Source organism: Manis javanica, chromosome 7, assembly GCF_040802235.1.
Source record: "Manis javanica isolate MJ-LG chromosome 7, MJ_LKY, whole genome shotgun sequence".
Taxonomy (NCBI): Eukaryota; Metazoa; Chordata; class Mammalia; order Pholidota; family Manidae; genus Manis; species Manis javanica.
Genome location: NC_133162.1, coordinates 76384553 through 76406438, shown reverse-complemented (window position 1 = coordinate 76406438; position 21886 = coordinate 76384553). Strand labels below are relative to the sequence as shown.

Sequence of the window (21886 nt, the reverse complement as noted above, 5' to 3'; positions counted from 1 at the left end):
TAATCCCATGAGCCAGGTCCTTAATACAAACAAATAAGTCTCCCTTCCTCTCCCTCATCTCTAGCTATCTATCTCAACAGGATATAATATATATATAATCTCCTGTAGATTCTGTTTATCTGGAGAACCCGGACTAATATTCTGATTGTTCTAATCCTGTCCCAGCCTTAAGGTCAACATCTTACTTGTTATACCAAGAGTTTTCAAAGTGAAAACCAGAGATGATTCCCAAATAGACACAAACTTTAAGACATTTATTATTATATGGCACCCTCCTTTCTTACACATGTCCTCACTTGAGTTACAAAGGATGGAAAGGAAACCTGGGGATGGGCAGGCCCTGTCACACCAGGGGCTAAACAGAGGTGCTTTGAGGGCAGGTTCTCAGGTGAGGACAACTCAGCTAAGACATGTTTTTAAACACAAGGTTAACAGGTCAAGTCTAGCCAGTTTGCCAGAGACCCATTGGGAATGCTTCACATTCCTCCGGAACTGCAGGCTTGGAAGAAGAGATAGAGGGGGCTGCTCTTCCTCTGGACACAGCAGCAGCCACATATTCTGCCTGGCAAATCTCCCCCAATCGCCCTGAGGCTGCCCTCGCATTCACAGCCCAGGAGTTGGACAAACGACCCTTGTCCGTGCAAATGCTCTGTGCCGACTCCAGATTCTTCTCTTCCATCGGAAAGGCTTCCACTTCCTTTGGCTCTTTAATATCCTGGCTCCAGGGGAGGTCCTACTGGCTTATTAGTTCAGTCTTGAATCTCACTGTCTCGCTCTTCTGGCTCCCAACAAAAACAGGCTCTTTGTAGAGGGAAATCTTCAATGAAGACATTCCACTTGGAGACGCATGGTCCTTCTGGAAATCCTCCTGCCCTTGTGCTGTTTCATGCCATGTCCAGAAAACAGTCTTGCTAAGTGAATCAAAATATTGAACAACAAAGTCATTTTATACTATTAAAATTATAGTTACACTGATAATGCAGTTTGTTCAGGTATCTTGTGTTGATAGAGTATTTTTATTGTATTTTTAAGACATTATCAACTCATGGCCATTACAGTGTCCATTCATAATAACTGACTTTCTAGCAGTTCCAGGTAGCCCCCTCCTCCAGGAACAGAGCCTGAGTAGGAGGGGAGGGTGTAGAAGGTGTGAGTGGGTGAGAAGGTGACAGAGTTCTGAGGGGGGCTCGGGAAGGCAGCAGAAGCCTAAGGAAGTGGAGAGCTGTCCCTCTGCAGCCTCTAATTTGTATGTAGTGTGAACCAAAACAAACATATAAAAATAATATAAATAAATATAAATATAAAATGCATATTAAAGTAGAGCTGCCCAGTGGCAGGCAAATAGGGAGCAGAAGGTGAAGAAAGACTTTAGACTCATCCACAAACCAGGTCAGTTTCATTCTCTGCCAGTAGATGTTCATGCCGTCCTGGTCCAATGCATCTTGGGAGCAGACCTGGGGACTGGCACACCCTTTTTTCAAGACTGGGTGGAGGAAGGGCTTGAGTTAAGCAGCTATTTTTCTTCTAAAGGAAGTTTTACAAACAACTTTCAGCTCCCTCACCTTTTAAATCAAGCTCTGCCCCTCCTGGGAAACCCTGTACCGAAGCACATGTTCGCTCTGCAGTGTGGGTACAGAAGCCTTGCCAAGGCATAACCATAAGGACAAATAACACACAAAGAGTGTGTGTGTGTACCAAGAAGGCACTTAGGCAGCATTCATTGTCAAAATTCACATTCTTCTGGAGAATAAATTCTCATTTCCAGTCTTGACTCTGGTATGGGTTGAAGAGCTCCATTTATTAAACTGAAGTTATTATTTATAGGCTAACAAGTGAAGTTAATGAACACCATTTCACCTACAGAAGAAAGGTAGATGTATGCAGATGACTTCATCTGAGAAATCATCTGGAAACAGATGGCAAACTTTGTATGTTAGGACCATGCAATAGGATGACCTCACCATCCAGGGATTCCACCCAAGTACATGGTGCCAGAAGCATGCTAGAAGTGGCCTCTTTCTGCTGGGGGCTTTGATAACATGGAGCCCATTGAGGGCAAAGGAAAACTTGCCTGGTTTAAGCTGGATCTTACCGATCATCAAGTGCAAGCATCCAATTGTTTTCTAAAGAATATGCAATTGGAATCACACAGACATTTTGAAAAATTGCTCCAAAAACTCACTTGCTCTGAATCTTACACTGGCAACAGTGAAAGGAAAAAAATCCTACAAAATCATCCATAAAAGTTCTTAGGCAAATAACCAGTAATTTTAATTCAAACTCCCCATTACCATTTTAAGAGAATGACCTTGCAAATTAGCATTATTAATATTTTTTATGTTAAAATACATAAACCTGTTCTTCAAAACCCAGAGAACTTTCATTGCATCTTCACATGTGATTATACCAAGGCGTTTTCCCCACTGGCCTCTCAAAGCACCAGAGGGAAGAAGGCAATTTCTGTCTTCTTGGAACAGTGCCTGGGAGTCAAGAAGGCTCAAGCAAAAGTTGAGCTGAACACCAGCCCCAACAGCAGCTTTATCTGACTACATGAAGTCACATGTGCTTCACCAGACTCTAGGCTCCTTCATGTTTCCCAGCTTACATATCAAATATGAATTCATTGTTTTGGGCCTTTAACTAGAAATGTTGAATCGTGGGTGTTTCCACTTGGTTTTCTTATGGATCAGAAGTCAGCCTGGCCTGTTCATAAAACAATGACTTTTCTAAAGACTTCCTAATGTAAAGTTACTATAAAAAATGAGACTGCCGAAGATGAACAGGATAATACCCTGTTCCCTAAATGGGCTCCCAAAGGCCTCCTTTACTGCAATGATACCCCAGGGCAAAACATCTTGTAGGAATTTCTGTGTGGCCTCAACTTCCCTGAGGTTTGATCTTCCAACAGAAGTAGATGGTGTTCAATCTTCACACTCTGGAGGCACATATGACCTCCCAGTGCCACCAAGATGCAAACCCAGATTCTACCACTCTACTTACTGTGTCCCCTTGGATGGGGTATTGAGCCTTCCTGAGTCTGTTTTTTTACCTGATTCTGGCAGAAAGGAAAAAAATCAATTATATACCAGATATTGATTAAACACAATGACATTCTGAACAGTTGATATCTCTGAGACAGTCTTCCTCCCTCAAGGAGCTCATGATAAAGAAGTGAGATATATAGCGTGCCAGAGTAAAACACATGTACCATTTTAGTTGGGGGACTAAGGAAGACCTCAAGATGAAGGCAATTTTTGAGTGAAGACCCGATGGAGCTGAAGGTGATATCCTGCCGATACCTGGGAGAAGAGTCTTCCAGGCTGAGGGAACAGAATTGCAAAGGACCTGAGGAGGAGTGGCCTGGTATGAGGAAAAGTATGACCAAAGCAGAAAGAAGGAGGGGAAGTAGGAGATGAGGTTAGAGGGGTGATAAAGGAGAGAGGATCATCTACAGCAAACTATACAGACCATGGATCACGTGGTTGGCCACCTGTTTTTATAAACAGTTTTACTGAAATCACAGCCATGCCCTTTTGGTTATGTGTTGTCTATGGATGCTTTTAAGCTACAAAAGCAGAGCTAAGTAGTTGGAACCCAGACAGTTTAGCCCACAAAGCCTAAAATATTCACTATCTGGTCCTTTGTAGAAGACTTACAAATGCTGGCTTGAACAACATTTCTCCATGGCAAGAAGTCTAGAGTATGCAGGGCAGGCAAGGTGCAGCAGCTCTGTGATGCTAATAAAGATCCAGACTCCTTTTATCTTTATGGTCCATCAGCTGTTTATCACAATCTCAAAATTGCTGCCAAAGCTCCAGACATCACACATTATATTCACACTTGAGACAGAAAAGCAGGGGGGAGGAATACAAGTTCTTTCTGCCAAGAAAGCAAAAATCTTCTTCATCCTCCCTCAAATTCCTTCTCTCCCAGCTCACTTTTCCCTGTCTCCTTGCCCAGAAGTGAGTCAAAAGAACCTGGGAGAGCCATGAAAAGAATTGTCAAGATTGACTTAAACAATAGCTTTTAAACTTTTTCCCATGATCCACAGAGAAACATATTTTATATCACAGTCTAATACATATAACTGAAACATAAATAATGCAAATGAAAGTTTCATAAAACACAACTTACATTGACAATGTGTGTTATACACTGATATTTTCTCTTCTATTTTTGAAATACTAACCACATCATCTACTAACTTCATTTCATAACCTACTATTGGGTTTTAAGTGCTGTATGAAAAATACAGTGGTCCTGAGCCATTACCAGGGGCTAGTACACAGCTGCTCCTAACAAGTTGCTTGTTCCCAGGAGTGCTGAGGGGCTTGTGTGCAATCCCTGTTGCTGTAAAGCACCTAGCACAATTCTGACACATAGGAGGTGTGCAGGACATAACAAGTTGCTTCCTGAAACTGAAAGGAAAGGAGCGACACATAGCAGCAATTCACCGGAGAGTTCCGCTTTATTAGGGAAAGGTGCTGGGTTATATAGGAGGGGGCATGATTGATTGAGGTGTCACTTCTACGGGGCTGGTGGCTGTTGGCTAGGTGCTGGGATTGGGAGGGGGGCAAGAGGTGATTGGGCTTCAGGTGGCGCCGGCGGGAACTGAGGACCCCGAAGAGAAGCCGGAAGTTTGCCATCTTACTGGTGGGGACCCTTCATTCCCCCCTTTCTCCTCTATGGGTTTGTGGACGTTGCTTTCTCTCTGGCTGCTTCCTGCTGAACAGGGGCGGAGAAGGGAGTGAGGGCTTGAGGATTGGGAGGAAAGGGTTGATAGGACTCCCCGCAGTAAGGACGAGTAGATGTGGACTTCTTCAGGTTTGGAAATCAATGAAGGTTCCCTGTAACCATAGGTTGGCCAAGAGGATATGGGTGTCAGGAGCCAGGCGTCTGCGGCTATTGTTTCCAGGAACAGTTTCCAGTGGAGAGAGGGGTCCATCTCAGCGTGTGGTGAGGAGGTCACGTGAGGGTGAGGGATCTTCTGTGGCCAGAAGCTGGTAGTTCCTGAGTAAAAGCTGGTTGAAAGCTTGATTAGAGATTTTTCCGACTTGGGATTTGATGAACTTTATTATACAGGGTAAGAAGAGACAGGCGAGAAGAATGATTATTATGGGGCCTGCAATGGGCCAGAGCCAGGTGAGGAGGGGGTTTGTTAGTATTGAAGAGAATGGGTTGGAATTGGAAGCAGAGTGGAGACTGGAGGCAAGGTCGGTGAGTTTGGTAATGTCAGTTTCTACAATGCCAGATTCGTTGATGTAATAGCAGCACTCTTCCCAGAGGAAGACGCAGGTGCCGCCCTTCTCAGCTGTAAGCAGATCTAGGGCCTGCCGGTTTTGAAGGGTGACTTTAGCTAGCGAAGTGACCTGTCTTTGGAGAGAGGCTAGAGAATCGGCAGTGGATGTCAGGGCTCCCTCAAGTTTGGCGTTGAGATCTCTAACTGCCTATAGAGAGTGACCCAAGGCTTCTCCCGAAAACCCTGCCCCAATGGCTGAGGTGATCAAAGAGCTACTGACCATGATGGGAAGGAAAGCAGCTCTTTTTGTGCGCGAGGGCAAGGGAGGTTGGAGCTCAAGAAATTCTGCCATGCTGTAAAGTGTTAACTGTGGGATTAGGGTGACGAGAATGCAGGGTGTATCGGAGTTGAGAGGCAGTGAGTTGAAAAGACTATTACACTAAAAGAAGTGTCCCGGTTGCGTAAAAGTCTTAGAGCTGGAGGTAGGGGTGTAGATAGAGAGGCAGTGAAGTGCGCTGGAGGGGGGTGGAGTTGGGCCTACACAGTGGTGGATGGTGAGATTATCTGCATATGCTGGTTCCCATAGGGGTATGTCTGCCAGGGGGCAGAGGGGTTGTCTTTCTGCATGGAAGGAGTAGTTGGAAATATTAAGGGGCACGGCGGCCAGCAGTGGGCGCTGTAGTGATGCGCACAAGAAACAATTGGCTGTGTTAAGGGTGTGGTTGAGAAAGATGGTGGTGTCCTGAATGAGCTGTAATGAAGAGTAGGAGAAATGGGAAGAGGGGCGGGGATAAGAAGATGAAGAGGTGCTATCAAGAGTTTGGATAATGACTTTTTCGGAATGTCTGCTATCTGATGCAACTTGAGAGATCTGGGAATGAGAGGGAACATTCTTTCGAGAGATATGAAGGGTACTGTGGGGGGTCGAGGACTCCCCGTAGTAAACTGAGGCTGTGACTCTGGCAGCCCATCGAGAGTCCCAGGGATCTGGGATTGATAAGGAGAATGAGCTGTTGGGATATTTCATGAAACGGTTGGAGGAGTAATACTGTGGGTACCGGGAGTTACTCATGTAGTGAATGGCGCAAGACCAGTAGGGACATCTCCCGTAGGTATCTGGCCATCGCCTGCAATAGGCTTGTTTTTGGTCATAGAGGAAGCAGAGGTAGGGAGAATAAGGGTAGCTGCTAGTGAACACTTCAGTGGAGGGAGGAAAGTGGAGGTATAAAGGCTCAGAGCAGCTTTTCAGAGGGCAGTCTGGTGTGGCAATGAGGGCAGTAACTTTTGTTTGATGCTGTGTGTAAGTCTGTCTGACTTTGAATCGCCATACAAAGGAGGCTGGGGTGGTGGGGAAGACAATAGGAATGAGGAAAAAAAAGGCGAGAGAGCAGTAAAGGAGGAAAAAGTCATGATTCGGGTATGGATGGCAAAGGGGGTGAACGGGATTTTGGAGGAAAGAGGACAGTAAGGTCAGGAGTCTGGAGGGAGGGAGAGTCTGTAAACTTTTGTAAGTTAAGAGATCTTTTAGGTGATGTGGGGACAGAATGGTAAGGGGCGCCCTGAATGTCAGTTTATGAGCTTCTTTCTGCAAGTGCTGTCTAGAGGCTAATGCTCATAGGCAGGGGGCTCATCCCCGAACTGTGGGGTCTAATTGCTTGGAGAGATAAGCTACTGGGGCAAAGGATGGGCCATAATATTGGCTTAGGACTCTTAGAGCTTGACTGGACCTCTCATGAATGTGTAATGAGAAGGGCTTCGACAAATCAGGAAGATGGAGAGCTGGGGCTTCCACAAGGGCTTGACAGAGCTTAATGAAGGAGTGTCGGGGTGAGGAGGATAATGGTTTTTTAGAGGGGCTCTTGCTGAGGTTATATAGGGGTCTTGCCAACAGGGTGCAGGGAGAAGTTAGGGATCTACGTTCTAAAATATCTAGCTAGGCTTAGAAAGGGCCTAGAAAGGAAAGGATTTTTGTCTTGGTTTTGGGAATGGGCAGGTCAGAGAGGAGCCATTTTCTGTCTAAGGTAATGGACTTTCTTTGTTGAGATAGAAGGAATCTGAGGTAAGTGAAAGGAGGGGAAGAGATTTGAGCTTTGACGGGGGATACTCGGTAACTTCTGGAAGCTAGAAAGTTAAGTAGGGAGGCAGTGTCAAGTTGAGACTGTTCCCACGAGAGACTGCAGAGTAGAAGATTGTCTATGTCTTATAAGGTGGACTTGGAGTGATCATGATGAAACTGTTTGAGGTCCTGAGCTAGGACCTGTCTAAAAATATGGGGACTATCTCGGAAGCTTTGTGGCAAAACTGACCAAGTGAGTTGTTTAGAATGTCTTGTGTATGGGTCCGTCCAGGTGAAGATGAAAAAATCTTGGGAGCAGGGGTCTAGAGGGATAGAAAAATGGGTCTTTGAGATCTAGGACTGAGAAGTGGGATGCTGAGGCTGTATGGATTTGGAACTAAGGGATGGATAGGGACAATGGCTATGTTGATGAGGCGAAGGTCTTGGACAAGGCGGCAAGATCCATTGGTTTTTTTAACAGCTAATATGGGGGTATGTCTTTGAGATCTAGGACTGAGAAGTGGGATGCTGAGGCTGTATGGATTTGGAACTAAGGGATGGATAGGGACAATGGCTATGTTGATGAGGCGAAGGTCTTGGACAAGGCGGAAAGATCCGTTGGTTTTTTTAACAGCTAATATGGGGGTATTAAATGGGGAGTGAGTGGGTCTGCTTGAATGATGGGTTGGAGGCCTATGAGGGCTGAAGTGGTTAGGGGGTATTGGGCCTGACAGATATACTGAGAGGGGTCACATAATTTGATAGAGGCAGGGGGACATAGGGCCACGGAGGGGCTTGTAATGTCCCAAACTTTGGGATTTACAGGGTGTATGAGGGCAGAACCAGAGTTTTCATTGGGTAGAGGGGGGTCATCGGCCATGAGGGCCATCAGAAAGGGAGTACTGGGGGCTGTGGGAGTGGATATAGTTATGGAAATGTGGAGGAGGGAAAGGATGTCTCATCCTAGTAAAGGGATGGGACACTGGGGCATAACCAGGAAGGAGTGGGAGAAAGGTATGGGATTGTCTTGGATTGTGCATAAAAGGGTGGGTGGGGGGTTTAATGGGAAAATCTGTTTACCTCCTACTCTGACTATAGGAGTAATGGCTGGCGTGGTAGGGCCCCGGTATTCTCACAAGACTGAGAAGGTGGCTCCTGTATCTAGGAGGAAGGAGATGGGGTGACCGTCTACTGTTAGAGTAACCCTGGGCTCCTGTTTGGTGATGGAAATGGTCGGGCGAGAAGCCCCCGGGCCCCATCAATCTTCTTCTGCCAGCCCCACTACAGCGGGCTTAGGATGGGGGTTGTTCGTCCAGCCTCCCCTTTGGGTGGTTGGGCAATCAGACCCGCAGTGGCCCTTTTTGTGGCATCTGGGGCATGGGGTGGTAGGAGATCTGGGGGAGGGGCACGCCCTTGACCAATGTCCCTCTTTTCTGCACTTGAAACAAGCTCTTGGGGGGGCTTGTTTGTAGAGGGGCGCCCAGTTTGTGGTTTTATCAGCTGGGCCAACATCTGGAAATTGGCCTGATCAGCCTTTTGTTTACGGCATTCTTTCTCCTCCTCCCGCTTATGGAAGACTTTAAAGGCCACTGTTAGGATCTCAGTCTGTGGGGTAGCGGGGCCCTGTTCTAACTTTTTGAGTTTAGCTTTAATGTCGGGGTAGCCTTGAGCTAGGAAGTATGTCATAAGGACATGTCTTCCTTCAGGTGTTTCTGGGTCCAGGCTGGTATACTGTAATAGGGCTTGAGTGAGTCTGTCTAAGAACTCGGAGGGGATTTCATCTCTCTTTTGAATTATGTCTTGGAGCTTTTGAAAATTGACTACTTTACAAGCTGCCCTTTTTCAGACCTGCTATTAAGCAGGAGGCAAAAATATCTCAAGAGCGGAGACTCATGGCGGTGTTATAATTTCAGTGTGGGTCTTGTTCGGGGACAGCAGTGGGGCCAGGGGGATAAGTGGGGTCAGTCCTGTGGGTTTCAGTAGCCTGCATTTGGGCGAAGTCCTAAACTCGTCTACGCTCTTCAGGGAGGAGAGTATTGGCCAGGAGCATGAAAATGTCATGATGTGTGAGGCTGTAAGACTGGAGGGTCTATTGAAACTCCCTGATGTATGTCATGGGATCAGTGGAAAAGGAACTTAGGCGTTTCTCTAGTTGGGCTAAATCTCTTAAGGAGAAAGGGATGTGAACGCGCACGCTGCCTTCGGATCCTGCTACCTCCCGGAGGGGGGCGATAATTTTGGGAGGCTCTTGGGACTGAGTCTGAGGGGGACTGAAGGGTTCTGGCTCAGTCTGTGGGGGAGTGACGCGGTCTAGCCGTGCCTAGTCGAGCAGGTCCTGAAGTGCAGAAGGGGGGCAAAGAAAATACAGAAAGATAGAATCGGACCCACATGTCGCCAGCTAGCAGCCCAGCTGCTTACTTCTGCCGCTCTAGTTGGGCTTGAACTCATGACTTTGAATTAAGAGTCCCATGCTCTACTAACTGAGCTGCAGCAGGGCTCTAGTTAATTGCTTATGGAATACGTAAACAGAATGTTCTTTGTTCTCCATTCCTGCCACATCTGCAAGTGGGGGAAGGGCATATTTAGAAGCAGGGGCGGTGTTTCTACACATCTTCAAGGTCTCCCTTTTTTCAGAGTGAGGAGTCTTGGCAAGATATGTTTTTGTGGACAGATAACCTCTAAGGACTGCACCGGTTGTTCTCTAGCTTGTGCCTTCCCATGCTGCATTCAGACATGGGGGAAGGTGCTTTCCCATTCTCCCTACAAACATGTGAGAAGACAAAGGCGGTCCCTAACAGGGGAGAAACAGGTGATGAGGGCAAAGACGGAGGAGGCTCTTGGGACCTAGTTAAAGGGGGGCTGAAAGGCTCAGGCTTAATCTGCAGGGAATGAAGGTGGAGGAGGTGAGATGGGGGAGGAGATGGTTGGGGAGGAAGGGAGAAGGGCTGTTGTAGGAGAAGAAGGGGAAGGGAGTGAACAGGAGGCTTCTTTGGGGGCGGCGGCTTGCAGGCTAGGAGAACTTGGAAGGGGGCGGGGAGAGGAGGAGGCGGAAAGCTTCCATATAGGGAATCTCCTTCCATTTTTTCAGGCGCTGGCAGTAGTTAAAAAGATCGCGAGTGATGTTAGGATCAAGAGTTCCCCCTGCAGGCCATTGGTTTTTATTGTCTAGGGGGTATGTTGGCCAATCTTGGGAGCAATATTTACGGAGAAGTTTTGGTTTTATATCAGGCGTCAGGGAGAGGGTAGCCAGATGCTTAAGCAGGCATTCAAGAGGTGAACTTTCAGGGAGGGATGAGGAGGCTCCCATGGCTAAAGGACAGAGAAGGAGACAAACAGGGGAAGACGAACGGAGATCCTCGGACTGGAAGCAGACCGCAAGGAGACAAAGGGCGTCCCCGATGATCCTTGGTGGTCTGCGGAAACTCGTATACGAGTCGGAATTTCTTGGGAAGTGTGGGTCGTCACCCAGACTTCCCTAAGAAGGCAGAGTGCCGGAGTCTCGAGGTACCTAGTGCTAGGCGTTTTCGGCGGACGGAGCAGAAGGAGGAGGGGGGGAAAGGGAGCGTTCTCATCCACAAAGGAGTCACCTCGTTTATGGCTGTTGGAGGGGGGTGCCTGAGAGTTGGCCGCAGCCGTGAAGGCCTGAGGCGGGGAGAGTTCCCTCCTCATCCCCGAGTGTCAGGGCCTTGCCGGATGATCACGGTCAATGGCACTGCGATAGCTCGGGGAAGAGTGGCCCACCCCGGGGAAATTTTGCTTAAAAACTTTCAGCACTGATGAAAGGGATGGTGAATGCGTTTATGACTGTCAGAGGAGGGGCCTGAGCGTTCCCCGCAGCCATAAAGGCTTGAGGCGGGGATTTATGGCTTTTGGAGGAGGGGCCTGAGGGTCCGCCGCAGCCGTGAAGGCCTGAGGCGGGGAGCGTTCCCTCCTCATCCCCGAGCGTCAGGGCCTTGCCGGACGATCACGGTCAATGGCACTGCGATAGCTCAGGGAAGAGCGACCCACTCCGGGGGGAAAACTTACCTAAAGGCCAGAGAGGAGTGGTGAGTGTGATGAGCCAGCGCCGGAAAAAGAGGACGAGGGCAAGCTGCTGCTGGTGTCGGGGGAAGACGGGGCCCAGTTGGGGTGTCCCGTCTCCCGGGTTTCGGCACCAATGAAAGGAAAGGAGCGACACATAGCAGCAATTCACCGGAGAGTTCCGCTTTATTAGGGAAAGGTGCTGGGTTATATAGGAGGGGGCATGATTGATTGAGGTGTCACTTCTACGGGGCTGGTGGCTGTTGGCTAGGTGCTGGGATTGGGAGGGGGGCAAGAGGTGATTGGGCTTCAGGTGGCGCCGGCGGGAACTGAGGACCCCGAAGAGAAGCCGGAAGTTTGCCATCTTACTGGTGGGGACCCTTCAGAAACCCTAAAAAAATTATCAGTCTCTTCACTCCAGGCTAGTCCTGGCCCTGGAGACAGCATCAACTACGTCAGAGAGAATGACTCACTCCAGGGCTGGGGAAACGGTATGTTATCCTGGTGCTATTAACCTATCCTATTGGACATGAATGAATGCTCAGAGGGTCAGAGCTATGCTGAATTTTACCCATTATTTTTAGAAGCCACCACATTATTGGCCTCAGCTTTGATGGCCAGACCTTTGGGCTGTGCAGAGGTAGAGGTCCCCAGGCACAGGGACTCCCTGAGCTGACTGACAGAGGATGAACCTTCTCCACGAATTCATGCAAAAGCAGAGCTGAAGGATGCTGGCCTAGCCAACTTATTGTTAGGTAGAAAGATATACATGAGCAACGGGGGAAAGGGAAGATAAGGTTTAAGGAAAGAACCACCCAAACTCTGCACAGATGGGTGCCGCCTGAGGAAAACAAAGGCTTTGCAGAGTGATAACTTTCATGCCGAGTGGGACCAGGCCAAACCAGTTCCTAACATGAGCTCTAGCAAACAAAACTAAGAACTGCCAAACCACACTGCTTCCTGAGAAAGGATATGCGCACTGAAAGGGATGGCTATAGATGGACCTGCCAATCACAGGGTTGGCAATCACAGAGGTGCCTCCTACCCAGAAAGTAATATAAAGGTCTCCAGCCTGAGGGATGGAGGCCATTACACCTTGACTCTGGCACTTCCCTTGGAGTGTATTCAAATAAAATTTTTGCTCTACTTCACTATTGTGTCTCTGCCTTTCAATTCTCCAGGGGAACAAGAACGGAGGAGAACAAACTCCACCTGCAACATCACCCTCATTTTCCCAGGTGGGGAAACTAAGGTCTGGAGCGACTGCAACAAGCAAGGTCACACACGAAGAAGGTGGAAGAGCCCAGTCTGTACCCCAAATCCAGCAGCCCTAACATAGGATTAGCACCTTCCCTCTCAAGCGAGTCGCAGATCCTGGAGTTTCTAATAACGTGCGTTTTCCCAGAAGGGCCATAGCTGAGGCAAAGCGGCCTGTGCCTGGAAAGATTAGGAACCCCTACGGGACGAAACTAAAGCGGTCCAAGTTGGTGACAGGACGGGGGAGCAGGTGCCCAGGCCAGGTGCGCGGGTTGTCCCTTCAGCCTCAGCGCCCGGAGTCTTCCTCCGACAGGCGGCGCCCGGGGCGGGCCAGCTCTTCTCAACCCCAGCCAGGCCGGCTTCCTACATGGCGCCCACGGCTGGTCACAGCAAGCGCCCGGCCGCACCCACCAACTTCTCCCTGGGACGCAGCGCCCCGGGGCAGAGGGGAGGGGCGGGGCGGGACAAAAATGGGGCTGCTCACTGGCCAGAACGAGGAGAGGGGCGGGGCTTGGAGGGGAGGAGAGGGATAGACTGAGCTGTTCATTGGCTCGGGGGCGGAGCGGGGCGGTGACCGGTGGGGGGCGACGTTATGGACAGGCTTAGGGGCGGGGCGGCCCTAGGACACGCGGGCCAGCGGACACCAGGAGGGCACAGCGCCGTTGGCAGCGTCGGAACTGCGCGGTAAGTGATGCCAGGGCAAGAGAGTCCATGGGCGGCACACCCACCCCCGCACCCGCCCCGGGGCTGCCCCAGCAGTGTCTCGTGGGCCCCGGGCGAATGGCGGGCCCGGCTCGCGCGGGCGCTGCGCAACCCTTGATCAAGGGCGCAGGTACTCTGCGGCTGGACCCGGCCTGTGGCGGGGGGGGTGGGGGGGTGCGGGCTCTTGGACAGGCCGGGAAGGCAGGGCTCTTGGAGCCAGGGAGGCTCAAGGCTCCTCTGGACGTCTGGTCTCGCAGCCAGAAAAGCAACCCAAGAGCCGCAGAGGGCCCGTGTGACCAGACCCGCGCCCAAGGGCTCTAGCTCGCCGCACTCCCTTCCGCAACCCTGGTGCTTGGATCGCCCCGTTTCAGGAGAGGGGGTTGGGTGTTGGGCTTTCCCATCGGCGGGAGTGGTGTCAGCATCTGGGCTTCGTGGGGGCCCCCAGCCTTCCTGCTGCGCTCCAGAGAGCCGGTGTCACCAAGGAGGCCGAGAAATGAGGGATGGGTTCTGGAATTTGAACCCATGCAGCCTAGACTCCAAAGCCATGTGCTTGCTTCACTGCAGTCTGACTGTTCATGGCACAAAGCCATAACTTGCAAAAATAGAAAGTTTGTGAGTGAATTGGCGAAACTACCAGGTAAATGAGTTATGTCTGATGCCCAGTGTATCTCCTAAGCTGCTGCCTGCAGGAGGGAGGTGCTGGGGAGGAAGAGGGAGGTGCTGGGGAGAGGGAGGAGGAGCAGGGGTTGCAGTCAGGCCGAGGAAGCTAAGTAGAGGAGAGAGGATGAAAGGCGTTGAATTTAGGTCAAAAACCTGCGGGCTGGCTGGAAGTTGTAATGAGTGTTTCAGTACTTTGTTAGTGTTTAAGTGTATTTTCAGTAGCTCTTGTCATAATTCTCTCTGTGTGTTGGGCTGGTGGCTCTAGGCTGGACAGTGAGGGATAGCTGCCACAAATTAGTGTCAGTGTGAAAGTGGGTGGTGGGGCGGGGTTTCCACCGTGAGGCCCCAGTGGGTGGTCTGCAGGCTGAGAGCTGAGTGAAGACCCAGGGTCCCTTAGGTTCAGCTGGACAAGGACAGATAACAAAGAACAAGAACATAACTCAGGCATGTTGCATGTCGATCCTGTAAGAACAAAGCCTGAAAGGGAGACCCTAATGAAGAGGTCTTTCAGAAAGCACTCTGGGCTGGGCCCCTGGGGACCTTGGGCCCTGGGTTGGGAGTAAACTCAGTTAATGTCTTCACTCACAGCTGGCAGGACTCCTTCTGGCAGGGCGCCACCCTCTTTGAATCCCTCATTCACCTTCACAGCAGTTATTCCACTAGTGTGGAACCTGAGGTTCAGAGAAGGAAAAGGACTTACCTAAGGTCACACAGCTAAAGAGTCCCAGAGCAGAGCTTTAAATCCAGATCCTTATAAAAACTTAGTGGTTATCCTGTCACAGAGATATTGAAGAAAATATTTTGAAATTGTTTTAAAGTAAATTAAAATCAAATAGAAAGTAGTTGCACCTCTTAAAGCTTCTGCAGTTTTTTCACAAAGGGGAACTTGCCCTTTGCTCAGTCTCTTCTGGCTGGCTGATTGCCTTCCCCAGGATGCACTGCTGAGAGAGATTTGGAACCTCCTCCCCTTGCCCAGCCTGACCCTGGGGACAGTACAGTACAGCTGGGAAGAGCCCTGAGGACACTAGACCAGCTCCCAGAACAATCCTATTAGACACCATGGCCCGAGAGATGGCACAACATGCCGAGTCACATGCCACCTTGATGCAAAACTCACACCCAGACTCCTCGCTGCAGTGCCCCTTGCCTCCTCCCTCATGCTGTGACATGCCTCAGCAAGAGTTCCTATCCTGGAATCTGGGGACCCAGGGACACAGGAAGAGGGGCTTCCTGATCCCCCTGCAGGGTATGTAGATTGAGTGCTATGGTACTGACACACACACTCATGCACATGTGCTTTTTCCTGGGGAGAGTGTTAAGTTTTCAAGAGACACCACAGGGGACCATGGCCCACAAGATCCTGAAGCACATGGTGTCTCACAGGAGACCATCACATGGCACAGAGGTGAGGTGAGTGGGGGGCGGCCACAAGGAGCGCTTAGTAGTGGCTGGCACCAAACACTGGGAGGACCTGGCCCCTACTCTGCACCTCTGGTGCTAGTCACTCAGGGTATTGGCCAGTGGCCATTCTGAGCACCTGTTTGTCCAAAAAGCATGGCTGAGAGGATTCCTGTATCCATAGATCCCTTCTTCCATAGGAAAGAGGTGAGCCTGATGGAGGGGGTAGAGCCCCCACAGGGCCAGGAAGCATTTGTGTAATAGAGAGCAGGAGAATTGGAAAGGGCTTTCTTCCCCAAGTTGATGTGCCTTGAAAGCAAGGGCAGAAACTAGAAAACCTGCTGCAGGGGTCTGAGTTTGTCAGGAAGCCGTGAGGAGGCCAGCTTGCATGCGTGTAGAGGGCCAGGCTCTTCAGAGGAACGCAGCCGTGTCTGGCAGGCCCGGGAGCTGGAATGGACCTGCGGAGACCTGGCGGTGTGGGCCCAGGACTGCTGGGGTGGGAGGAATACAGTAAAGGTGAGCCGGGATCCATGAGTCAGCCCAGGAGAAAGGGGTGAATGTAGCCTGCTGTAGCCACCCACCTCCTCTGCTCCCCTCCCGCCAACATCATCGCCGCCTGGACAGTGCCCTGTCCTCCCAGGGCTTCCCAGCCTCAGTGCTGGGTAGGCAGGGGTGTGGCCAAGCCAGAGGGGATGATGGTGGCAGAGGGAGCTGGACAGGAGGGTGAGGACAGCAGTGTGGAAGGGGGCTGCAGCTGCCAATTCCCTGCCTGCCACTCACAACCCAGCAGCTGGTTTTCTCAGCAGAAACATGCTGAGGGACAGGCTGTGTCCAGCCAGCTCCCCTCTCAGAGGCAGCCAGCAGGCACTGCTGCTTCTTCCCTGGCCTCCCTCCTGCCACTTGCTGGCTGACAGGCTGTGGAGGTCCATTTAAAGGTTCATTGTTTTCAGCGCCTCCCTGCTGGCCCTGGCTGGCATTTGGAGGTTGGAGGGATGGGCTTTGGCTCCAGAGCAGGGGCCTTAGGCCCCTCAGGAGTGCCTTGCAGTGTCACCAGCACCTGCGCCGGGAACTTCTGCCTCCTAGTCGGAGCAGACTAGGCCAGGAGGCTCTCAGCTGTGCCCCACATGCTGTGCTTTCTGCCTTTTATTTCCCACAACACATTCTCTACATGTTTGTGAATCATGCCTAAGGAAGAAAATTGGAATCATTATTTTATGAAGAGTTAGAATAGACATTAGCAAGCCCTCAGATTTCAGACATCCTCAGAACACTTTAATCTGGATACTGGTGCATTTTCCATTTTGCCAAGAGAGGACAACAATGACCAACTCTTTTGCCATCATTTCATGAAAGAGAGGGCATTGTGTGGACTGAAAAGTAGGCAGCAAATAGTCTGGAAATAAGGACTTTCAAATGCACTCATTTGGTCTCATGAGGATGCTACTTCATTAGCCTTTTTTCTTTGGCCAGTAGGAATGGAGCTGTGTTGGTGACCTTAAAGAGTCACAGAGCTGCCTTCTTCTGTGATAACTGGCTCCATGACCACAAAAGAGGAAAGAAGGACCAAGCCTGGCAGTTACAAAAGCTTCAGTGTCCTTTGTCCCAAGCCAAAGGCCAGGGACAAGAGGGAGGGCAGGCTGTGGTGCCGGCCATCCTAAGCAGCCGCTGAAGTGAAAAGCAAAAGCAATCCACTGCCTGTTCACTGAGGACAGGTAACCGTGGCTGGCAAACCGTCCTGGGGGACAGGAAGCCCTGGCTGCAGCCTGAGTCGTCCAGGTGGGGACAGACTCCTCCAGCCTGAGCTGAGTGCTGTGGGGCTAGGGATTGGGGAGCAGGCCAGGACAAAGAAGCTGGGCTCCCCAGAGTGATGGGGCTTGGCCTGCCCTGGTGCATCTGTCACCTGGATTTCAGACCGCCTGAGTGGTGGACTGGTCCCAGCCCATTCTCTCCCCAACTTTGTTTCCACCAAAGTTTCTTAGCTTTCATCCATTTGTGTATTGGGCTTTTGCCTAAGATTTTATCTTAAAAGTAAGATTGCGCTTTTCATCAAGTGTTAGGAAGCACTCCCTGAGAGACTCTAAGGCCCTGCCCACTCTAAAGGGACAGGGAAGGACAGCTCACTGTTACCTCTAGCCTGCCTCTTAGGTGTGCATGCAGTTCACATTAGAACTCTTCAAGACACTGGGATTCGCCAAGTGAATGAAAATCATGTCAGCCACCAGTCTGGTACAGGAGACACAAACGCACAGTGTTCAGATTCAGAGTGGAATTCTGCAGGTGGCCCCAGAGCTCAGGTCTGCAACTCAGGGAGATAGCAAACGTTGCCTACTTGAGGTGGAGGGATGGAATAGGAGAACCAGTGAGATCATGTGACTTGCTAAGAGACACACAGATGGTGAATGTCAGAGGACACCAAAATACATGGTTCTCTCATAGGAGAGATTGTTTTGCTATTGGATCAAGTTTCCTACCCCATAAGGCTTGGACCCAGCCTGGCAAGTTGTAGGAGGCCCCTTTGGTGAAGCGGGCGCTTCATTTCCACCCCCCAGCTTCACTCACCTCTTGTCCTCATTGGGGATGATGCAACCCATTCTCCATCCCTGCCCAAGCTAAGCTGTTTATCCTAAAAGCCACCTTCCACTTTCTCACTTTGTCATGTGCAATCCAGGTCCATTCTTCACTTCCTCCTGATTCCCTCCTCTGAGCAGCCTCCCTCAACTGATGTCACCCAAGTCCTGCTGGAGACACTCAGTATGTTGGCCATGTCCTTTAAATAAGCAGACTCCCAAGGGTATAGCTCTCTGGTGTGAGGAGGGTCTCATATGTCACTCAGCACAGTGCTTATCTGGAGCCCTAAGCAAAGCCCTGGATGGGGCTCTGCCTTGCCAGTGGGTTTCAGCCCTGGGCAAGCTCACTATGGATTCAGTGAGACTGAGGAATGATAGTGGAACGTTCTTGGGGTGAAAGGGTCTATACTCAGATTTATTCCCACGGTGGCAGGTCCATCACTAGAATCCCATCCACTCAGAGCGAGTCTGCATGTAGCAAGCTGGTCTCTGCCTCTGAGCCTCTTTGCCCTCACAGCCACCTCAGTCTCTGTCCTCAGCGCTGCCACCACTCCCGTCTCTGCTCTCCTGCAGTCAAGCAGCCTTGCAGCCATGCAACTGTGTCGTCCAGAACACTGGGCAGAGCTCTTTATATAGAGTCAATAACAATGTAATCCCCACACATGCATAGTGAGCAAGCATACCAGGGCCAGGTGAAAATCCTGGCCATAGGAATCTTCACTTTATCCACAGGCTCCCTGCCTCCCACCATTCAACCCCCTTTAGTCTGATTTGCATAAATATTCCATTTGAACAAAGTTCTACAGGTGGGAAAATTTGTAACCCATTGGAGATCAATACTCCCATTGTACAGGTGGGAAAACTAAGGCTCAAGAGGAAAAGCATGCAACTGAAGCCACGTAGCTCTTTAGCAGCCCCCAACCCAGAGTGCCTCAGGAAGCATCTATGAATAACCAATCACTGATGAATAGGGAATTCTACTTGTAAGCATTCCTACTAAATGGAGCAAAATGGACATATTCCCCGCAGGATTCGGGGGAATGAAAGTATTGTAAACTGAGTCATGTTACAAATGAGCTACAGTAAGGCCATCTGTCTTGTATGCTTTGTCTGGCTACATTTTACTTTTTTTTTTTATTAAGGTATTATTGATATACACTCTTAAGAAAGTTTCACATGAAAAAACAATGTGGATACTACATTCACTCATATTATCATGTCCCCCCCAATACCCCATTGGAGTCACTGTCCATCAGTGTAGTAAGATGCCACAGAGTCACTATTTGCTTTCTCTGTGCTACATGTCTTCCCCATGATCCCCCCGAACACCATGGCTACATTTTACTTTTACCTATATGTTCATTTAATGGAATTATTTACTAACACAGATTTTAGTTCAGTAACAAATCCCTAAAACACCAGTGCCATCACAGCAGAGGTTTATTTTTCTTTCCCAATTTCTACCCATTGTGAGTTGGCAGAGGGCTGTGTTCCACAAAGGCACCCTGGGACCCAGGCTGACCAATTGGGACACATGGCTTTCTGGGTCAGCACAGCAGAGAACAGAGGGCTGCAGGGTCACAAACTGGCTCATATGCCCTGGCCTGAGAGTGACTCATGACCCTTGTGTGTAATATGTGACTCATTAGTCACCTGGCCCCACAACTACAAGGGCCCGAGGAATGTGAGCATGGTGTGGATAAAATGAAAGTTCCCGTGGCCAGCATTCTCACCTGGCCCTAGTTGGCTAGCTCACTACACACGTGTGGGCAATACGTTGCTATTGACTATATAAAGAGCTCCACCAAGTGCTCTGAGCAACACAGTGGCACGGCTGCAAGGCTGCAGGAGAGCAGAGCAGAAGTTGGGAGTGGTGGCAGCACGGAGGACAGAGGCCCAGAGGCAGAGACTGACTTGCTGCGTGCAGACTTGCTCTGAGTGGACAGGTTTCTAGTGATTGACCTGCCACCATGGGAATAAAGTTGGGTATAATGCTTTCACCCCAAGAATGTTCTACTGTCATTTCTTTGGTCACATTGAATCCATAGTGAACTTCCCGGGGGCTGAAACCCATTGGTAAGACACATGGTCATTTCAGGGCTCAGGGGCAGTACATGCTCCACCAGTCACCTGACTTTACACACAAAAATACAAAAATCCAATTTCTGGCTGCCTGTGAAATACCAGAAGCTCTGCCGCTCTAGTCTCCAATGTGTCCCCAGTGCCCCGCGGACTTCACTGACCAGTGGACTCCTCGGCCACATCACCTCCCTGGCCACTGGCACTTCATGCTTTGCTCCAGCTGTGTACACACGACTCTGGGAAAGGTGGTTTTGGGGGGTTGGGGAGCTTCTCATACACATCCAAGAATCTAACAGCCATTATAGACCCCTGCAAAAGCCAGGCTTGTGCCTGATGCTGGAAACAAGTGGTGGGGCAGAAAAGCAGCGTCCGTGCTGCTCCACACACCTTTTCTCTTGGAAAAAGAGAAAAGGCAAAACAAGGCAGGCCCTGCAGGGCCCAGCTCAGTGGGCAGCGATAGCAGCTGCTGGACCCCAGAGGAGCTGCCAGATCCCTGGCCCGGAGGAGGGGGATGCTCTGGCAAGGTGTCCTGGAGGCCCTAACATCAGACAATGGGATAGGGAGGCTGTGCTGTGCACAGGGAACAGAATGGTGAAACCCAAAGGGGGCACAAAGCATAGAGTCCATTAGGGGAGCTGTGAGCAGCCCTGGAAGGCTGCATGCAGCTCAGAGCAGCAGGTGGGGAGGAAGGGGAGAGAAGCTGGCCACAGAGCAAGGCAAGGGGAAAACCACCTCCTGCTATGCTGGTAAACCCAGCCTGTTCTTCAGTGAGCTTGCTTAAAGCAACACAGCTGTTGCTGGTTCCCTGCAGGAACAGTGTTGAGCTCCCGGGAACCATGGCTAAAGCCAGCTCTGCAATGGATGTGTTTGCATTGCTACCCAGAGAGGGCAACTGGCAGGTCACTTTTTACACAGGAGACTGGGGTACTGAGGAACTGAACCCCTATTTTGAAATCCTGTTTCCAGTTTGGAGAGGAATGCAGCTGGAGGTCCCCATTCCAGGCCCCCATGCTGCCCCTTACCCTGCAGGGGCCTGACATCTCTATGCCTCACCCCAGGCCAGGGCAGAGGGCAGGCATTTATAGGGTGATTCTGAGGTCACTGAGGAGCCCACTTCCCTCAGATCATTCCTCTTCTGCAAGTGTCCCCTGCTTCCAGAACCAAATGCTCTTGGGGCCAATGCCAGCACAGAAGGCAAGCCCAGCCTGTTTTGCGGCTGGTGTCAAGCCAGAAGAGTGTGTGCTGGGCAGTCAGTGCCCAGGGGCCGGAGTGCTCTGTCCTCCCTGAGGACATTAGGATGGCAGTTAGTGTGCTTGAGCCACCTGGTAACAGCTGCTGACATGCAGATAGGGAGCCACGACTGAGCAGATGTTGGGTTTGGGGAGGAGCCAGTCTCTGGCATGGGCAGCTGTGTGCCCTGGCTGCCTCCTCTCTGCCTAACCCCATGTTTCCACTGCAACTGGAGAGGGGAGGCAGAGGCCAGCTCAGACAGGGGCAGTGCGTGAAGCTGTGGCTCACTGCCCAACACAGGGGCTTTGATAAAGGTCCTGGGCTAGAACCAAGTGGACAGAGAGGTAGAAATCTGTGCCAAAGATGCACACAGATAGAGAAAGCTCTCCATGAAAGACAGAGAGGGTTTGAGAAGCTCCACAGACGTGAATGGGAAGAGATTTAGGTAGTTTCCTGTGTGCATCCACTAACAATCCTGTAGGGTAGAGACTACCCCACAGTGAGATGAGAAAAGGAAGGGTGTGGGTGGGGGGTTCAAGTCACTGTCCCACATCAGTGTAGGGGAGGAATTAAGAGACCAGAATCTAGAGTCTGAATGCTTGTGTTCAAACAGTGACTCAGCCACTTCCCTGGTATCTGAGGCAAAATACCTAATTTCTGTTCCCGTTTTCTCTT

General features: G+C 50.4%; 2 protein-coding genes across 7 annotated transcripts in view; one reads left to right on the top strand and one right to left on the bottom strand.

Moving 5' to 3' along the window:
• Positions 1-233: 233 nt before the first annotated feature.
• The window catches only part of LOC140850439 (protein DEPP-like), a 39535-nt gene continuing 17882 nt past the window's right edge, over positions 234-21886 (bottom strand). Inside the window, exon 2 of the transcript XR_012133280.1 lies at positions 234-911. The gene's annotated coding sequence lies outside the window, so the exon portion shown is untranslated. The remainder of the gene's footprint in view (positions 912-21886) is intronic.
• RASSF4 (Ras association domain family member 4) overlaps positions 13023-21886 on the top strand; it is a 38824-nt gene continuing 29960 nt past the window's right edge. The window contains exons 1-2 of one of the 6 annotated variants that reach the window (XM_073241179.1): positions 13087-13256; positions 16806-17044. The gene's annotated coding sequence lies outside the window, so the exon portion shown is untranslated. Of the gene's footprint in view, positions 13257-13383; positions 13405-16805; positions 17045-21886 lie in introns of those variants that run through there. The other 5 variants (XM_073241181.1, XM_073241182.1, XM_073241178.1 and 2 more) reach the window with 5 other exon arrangements.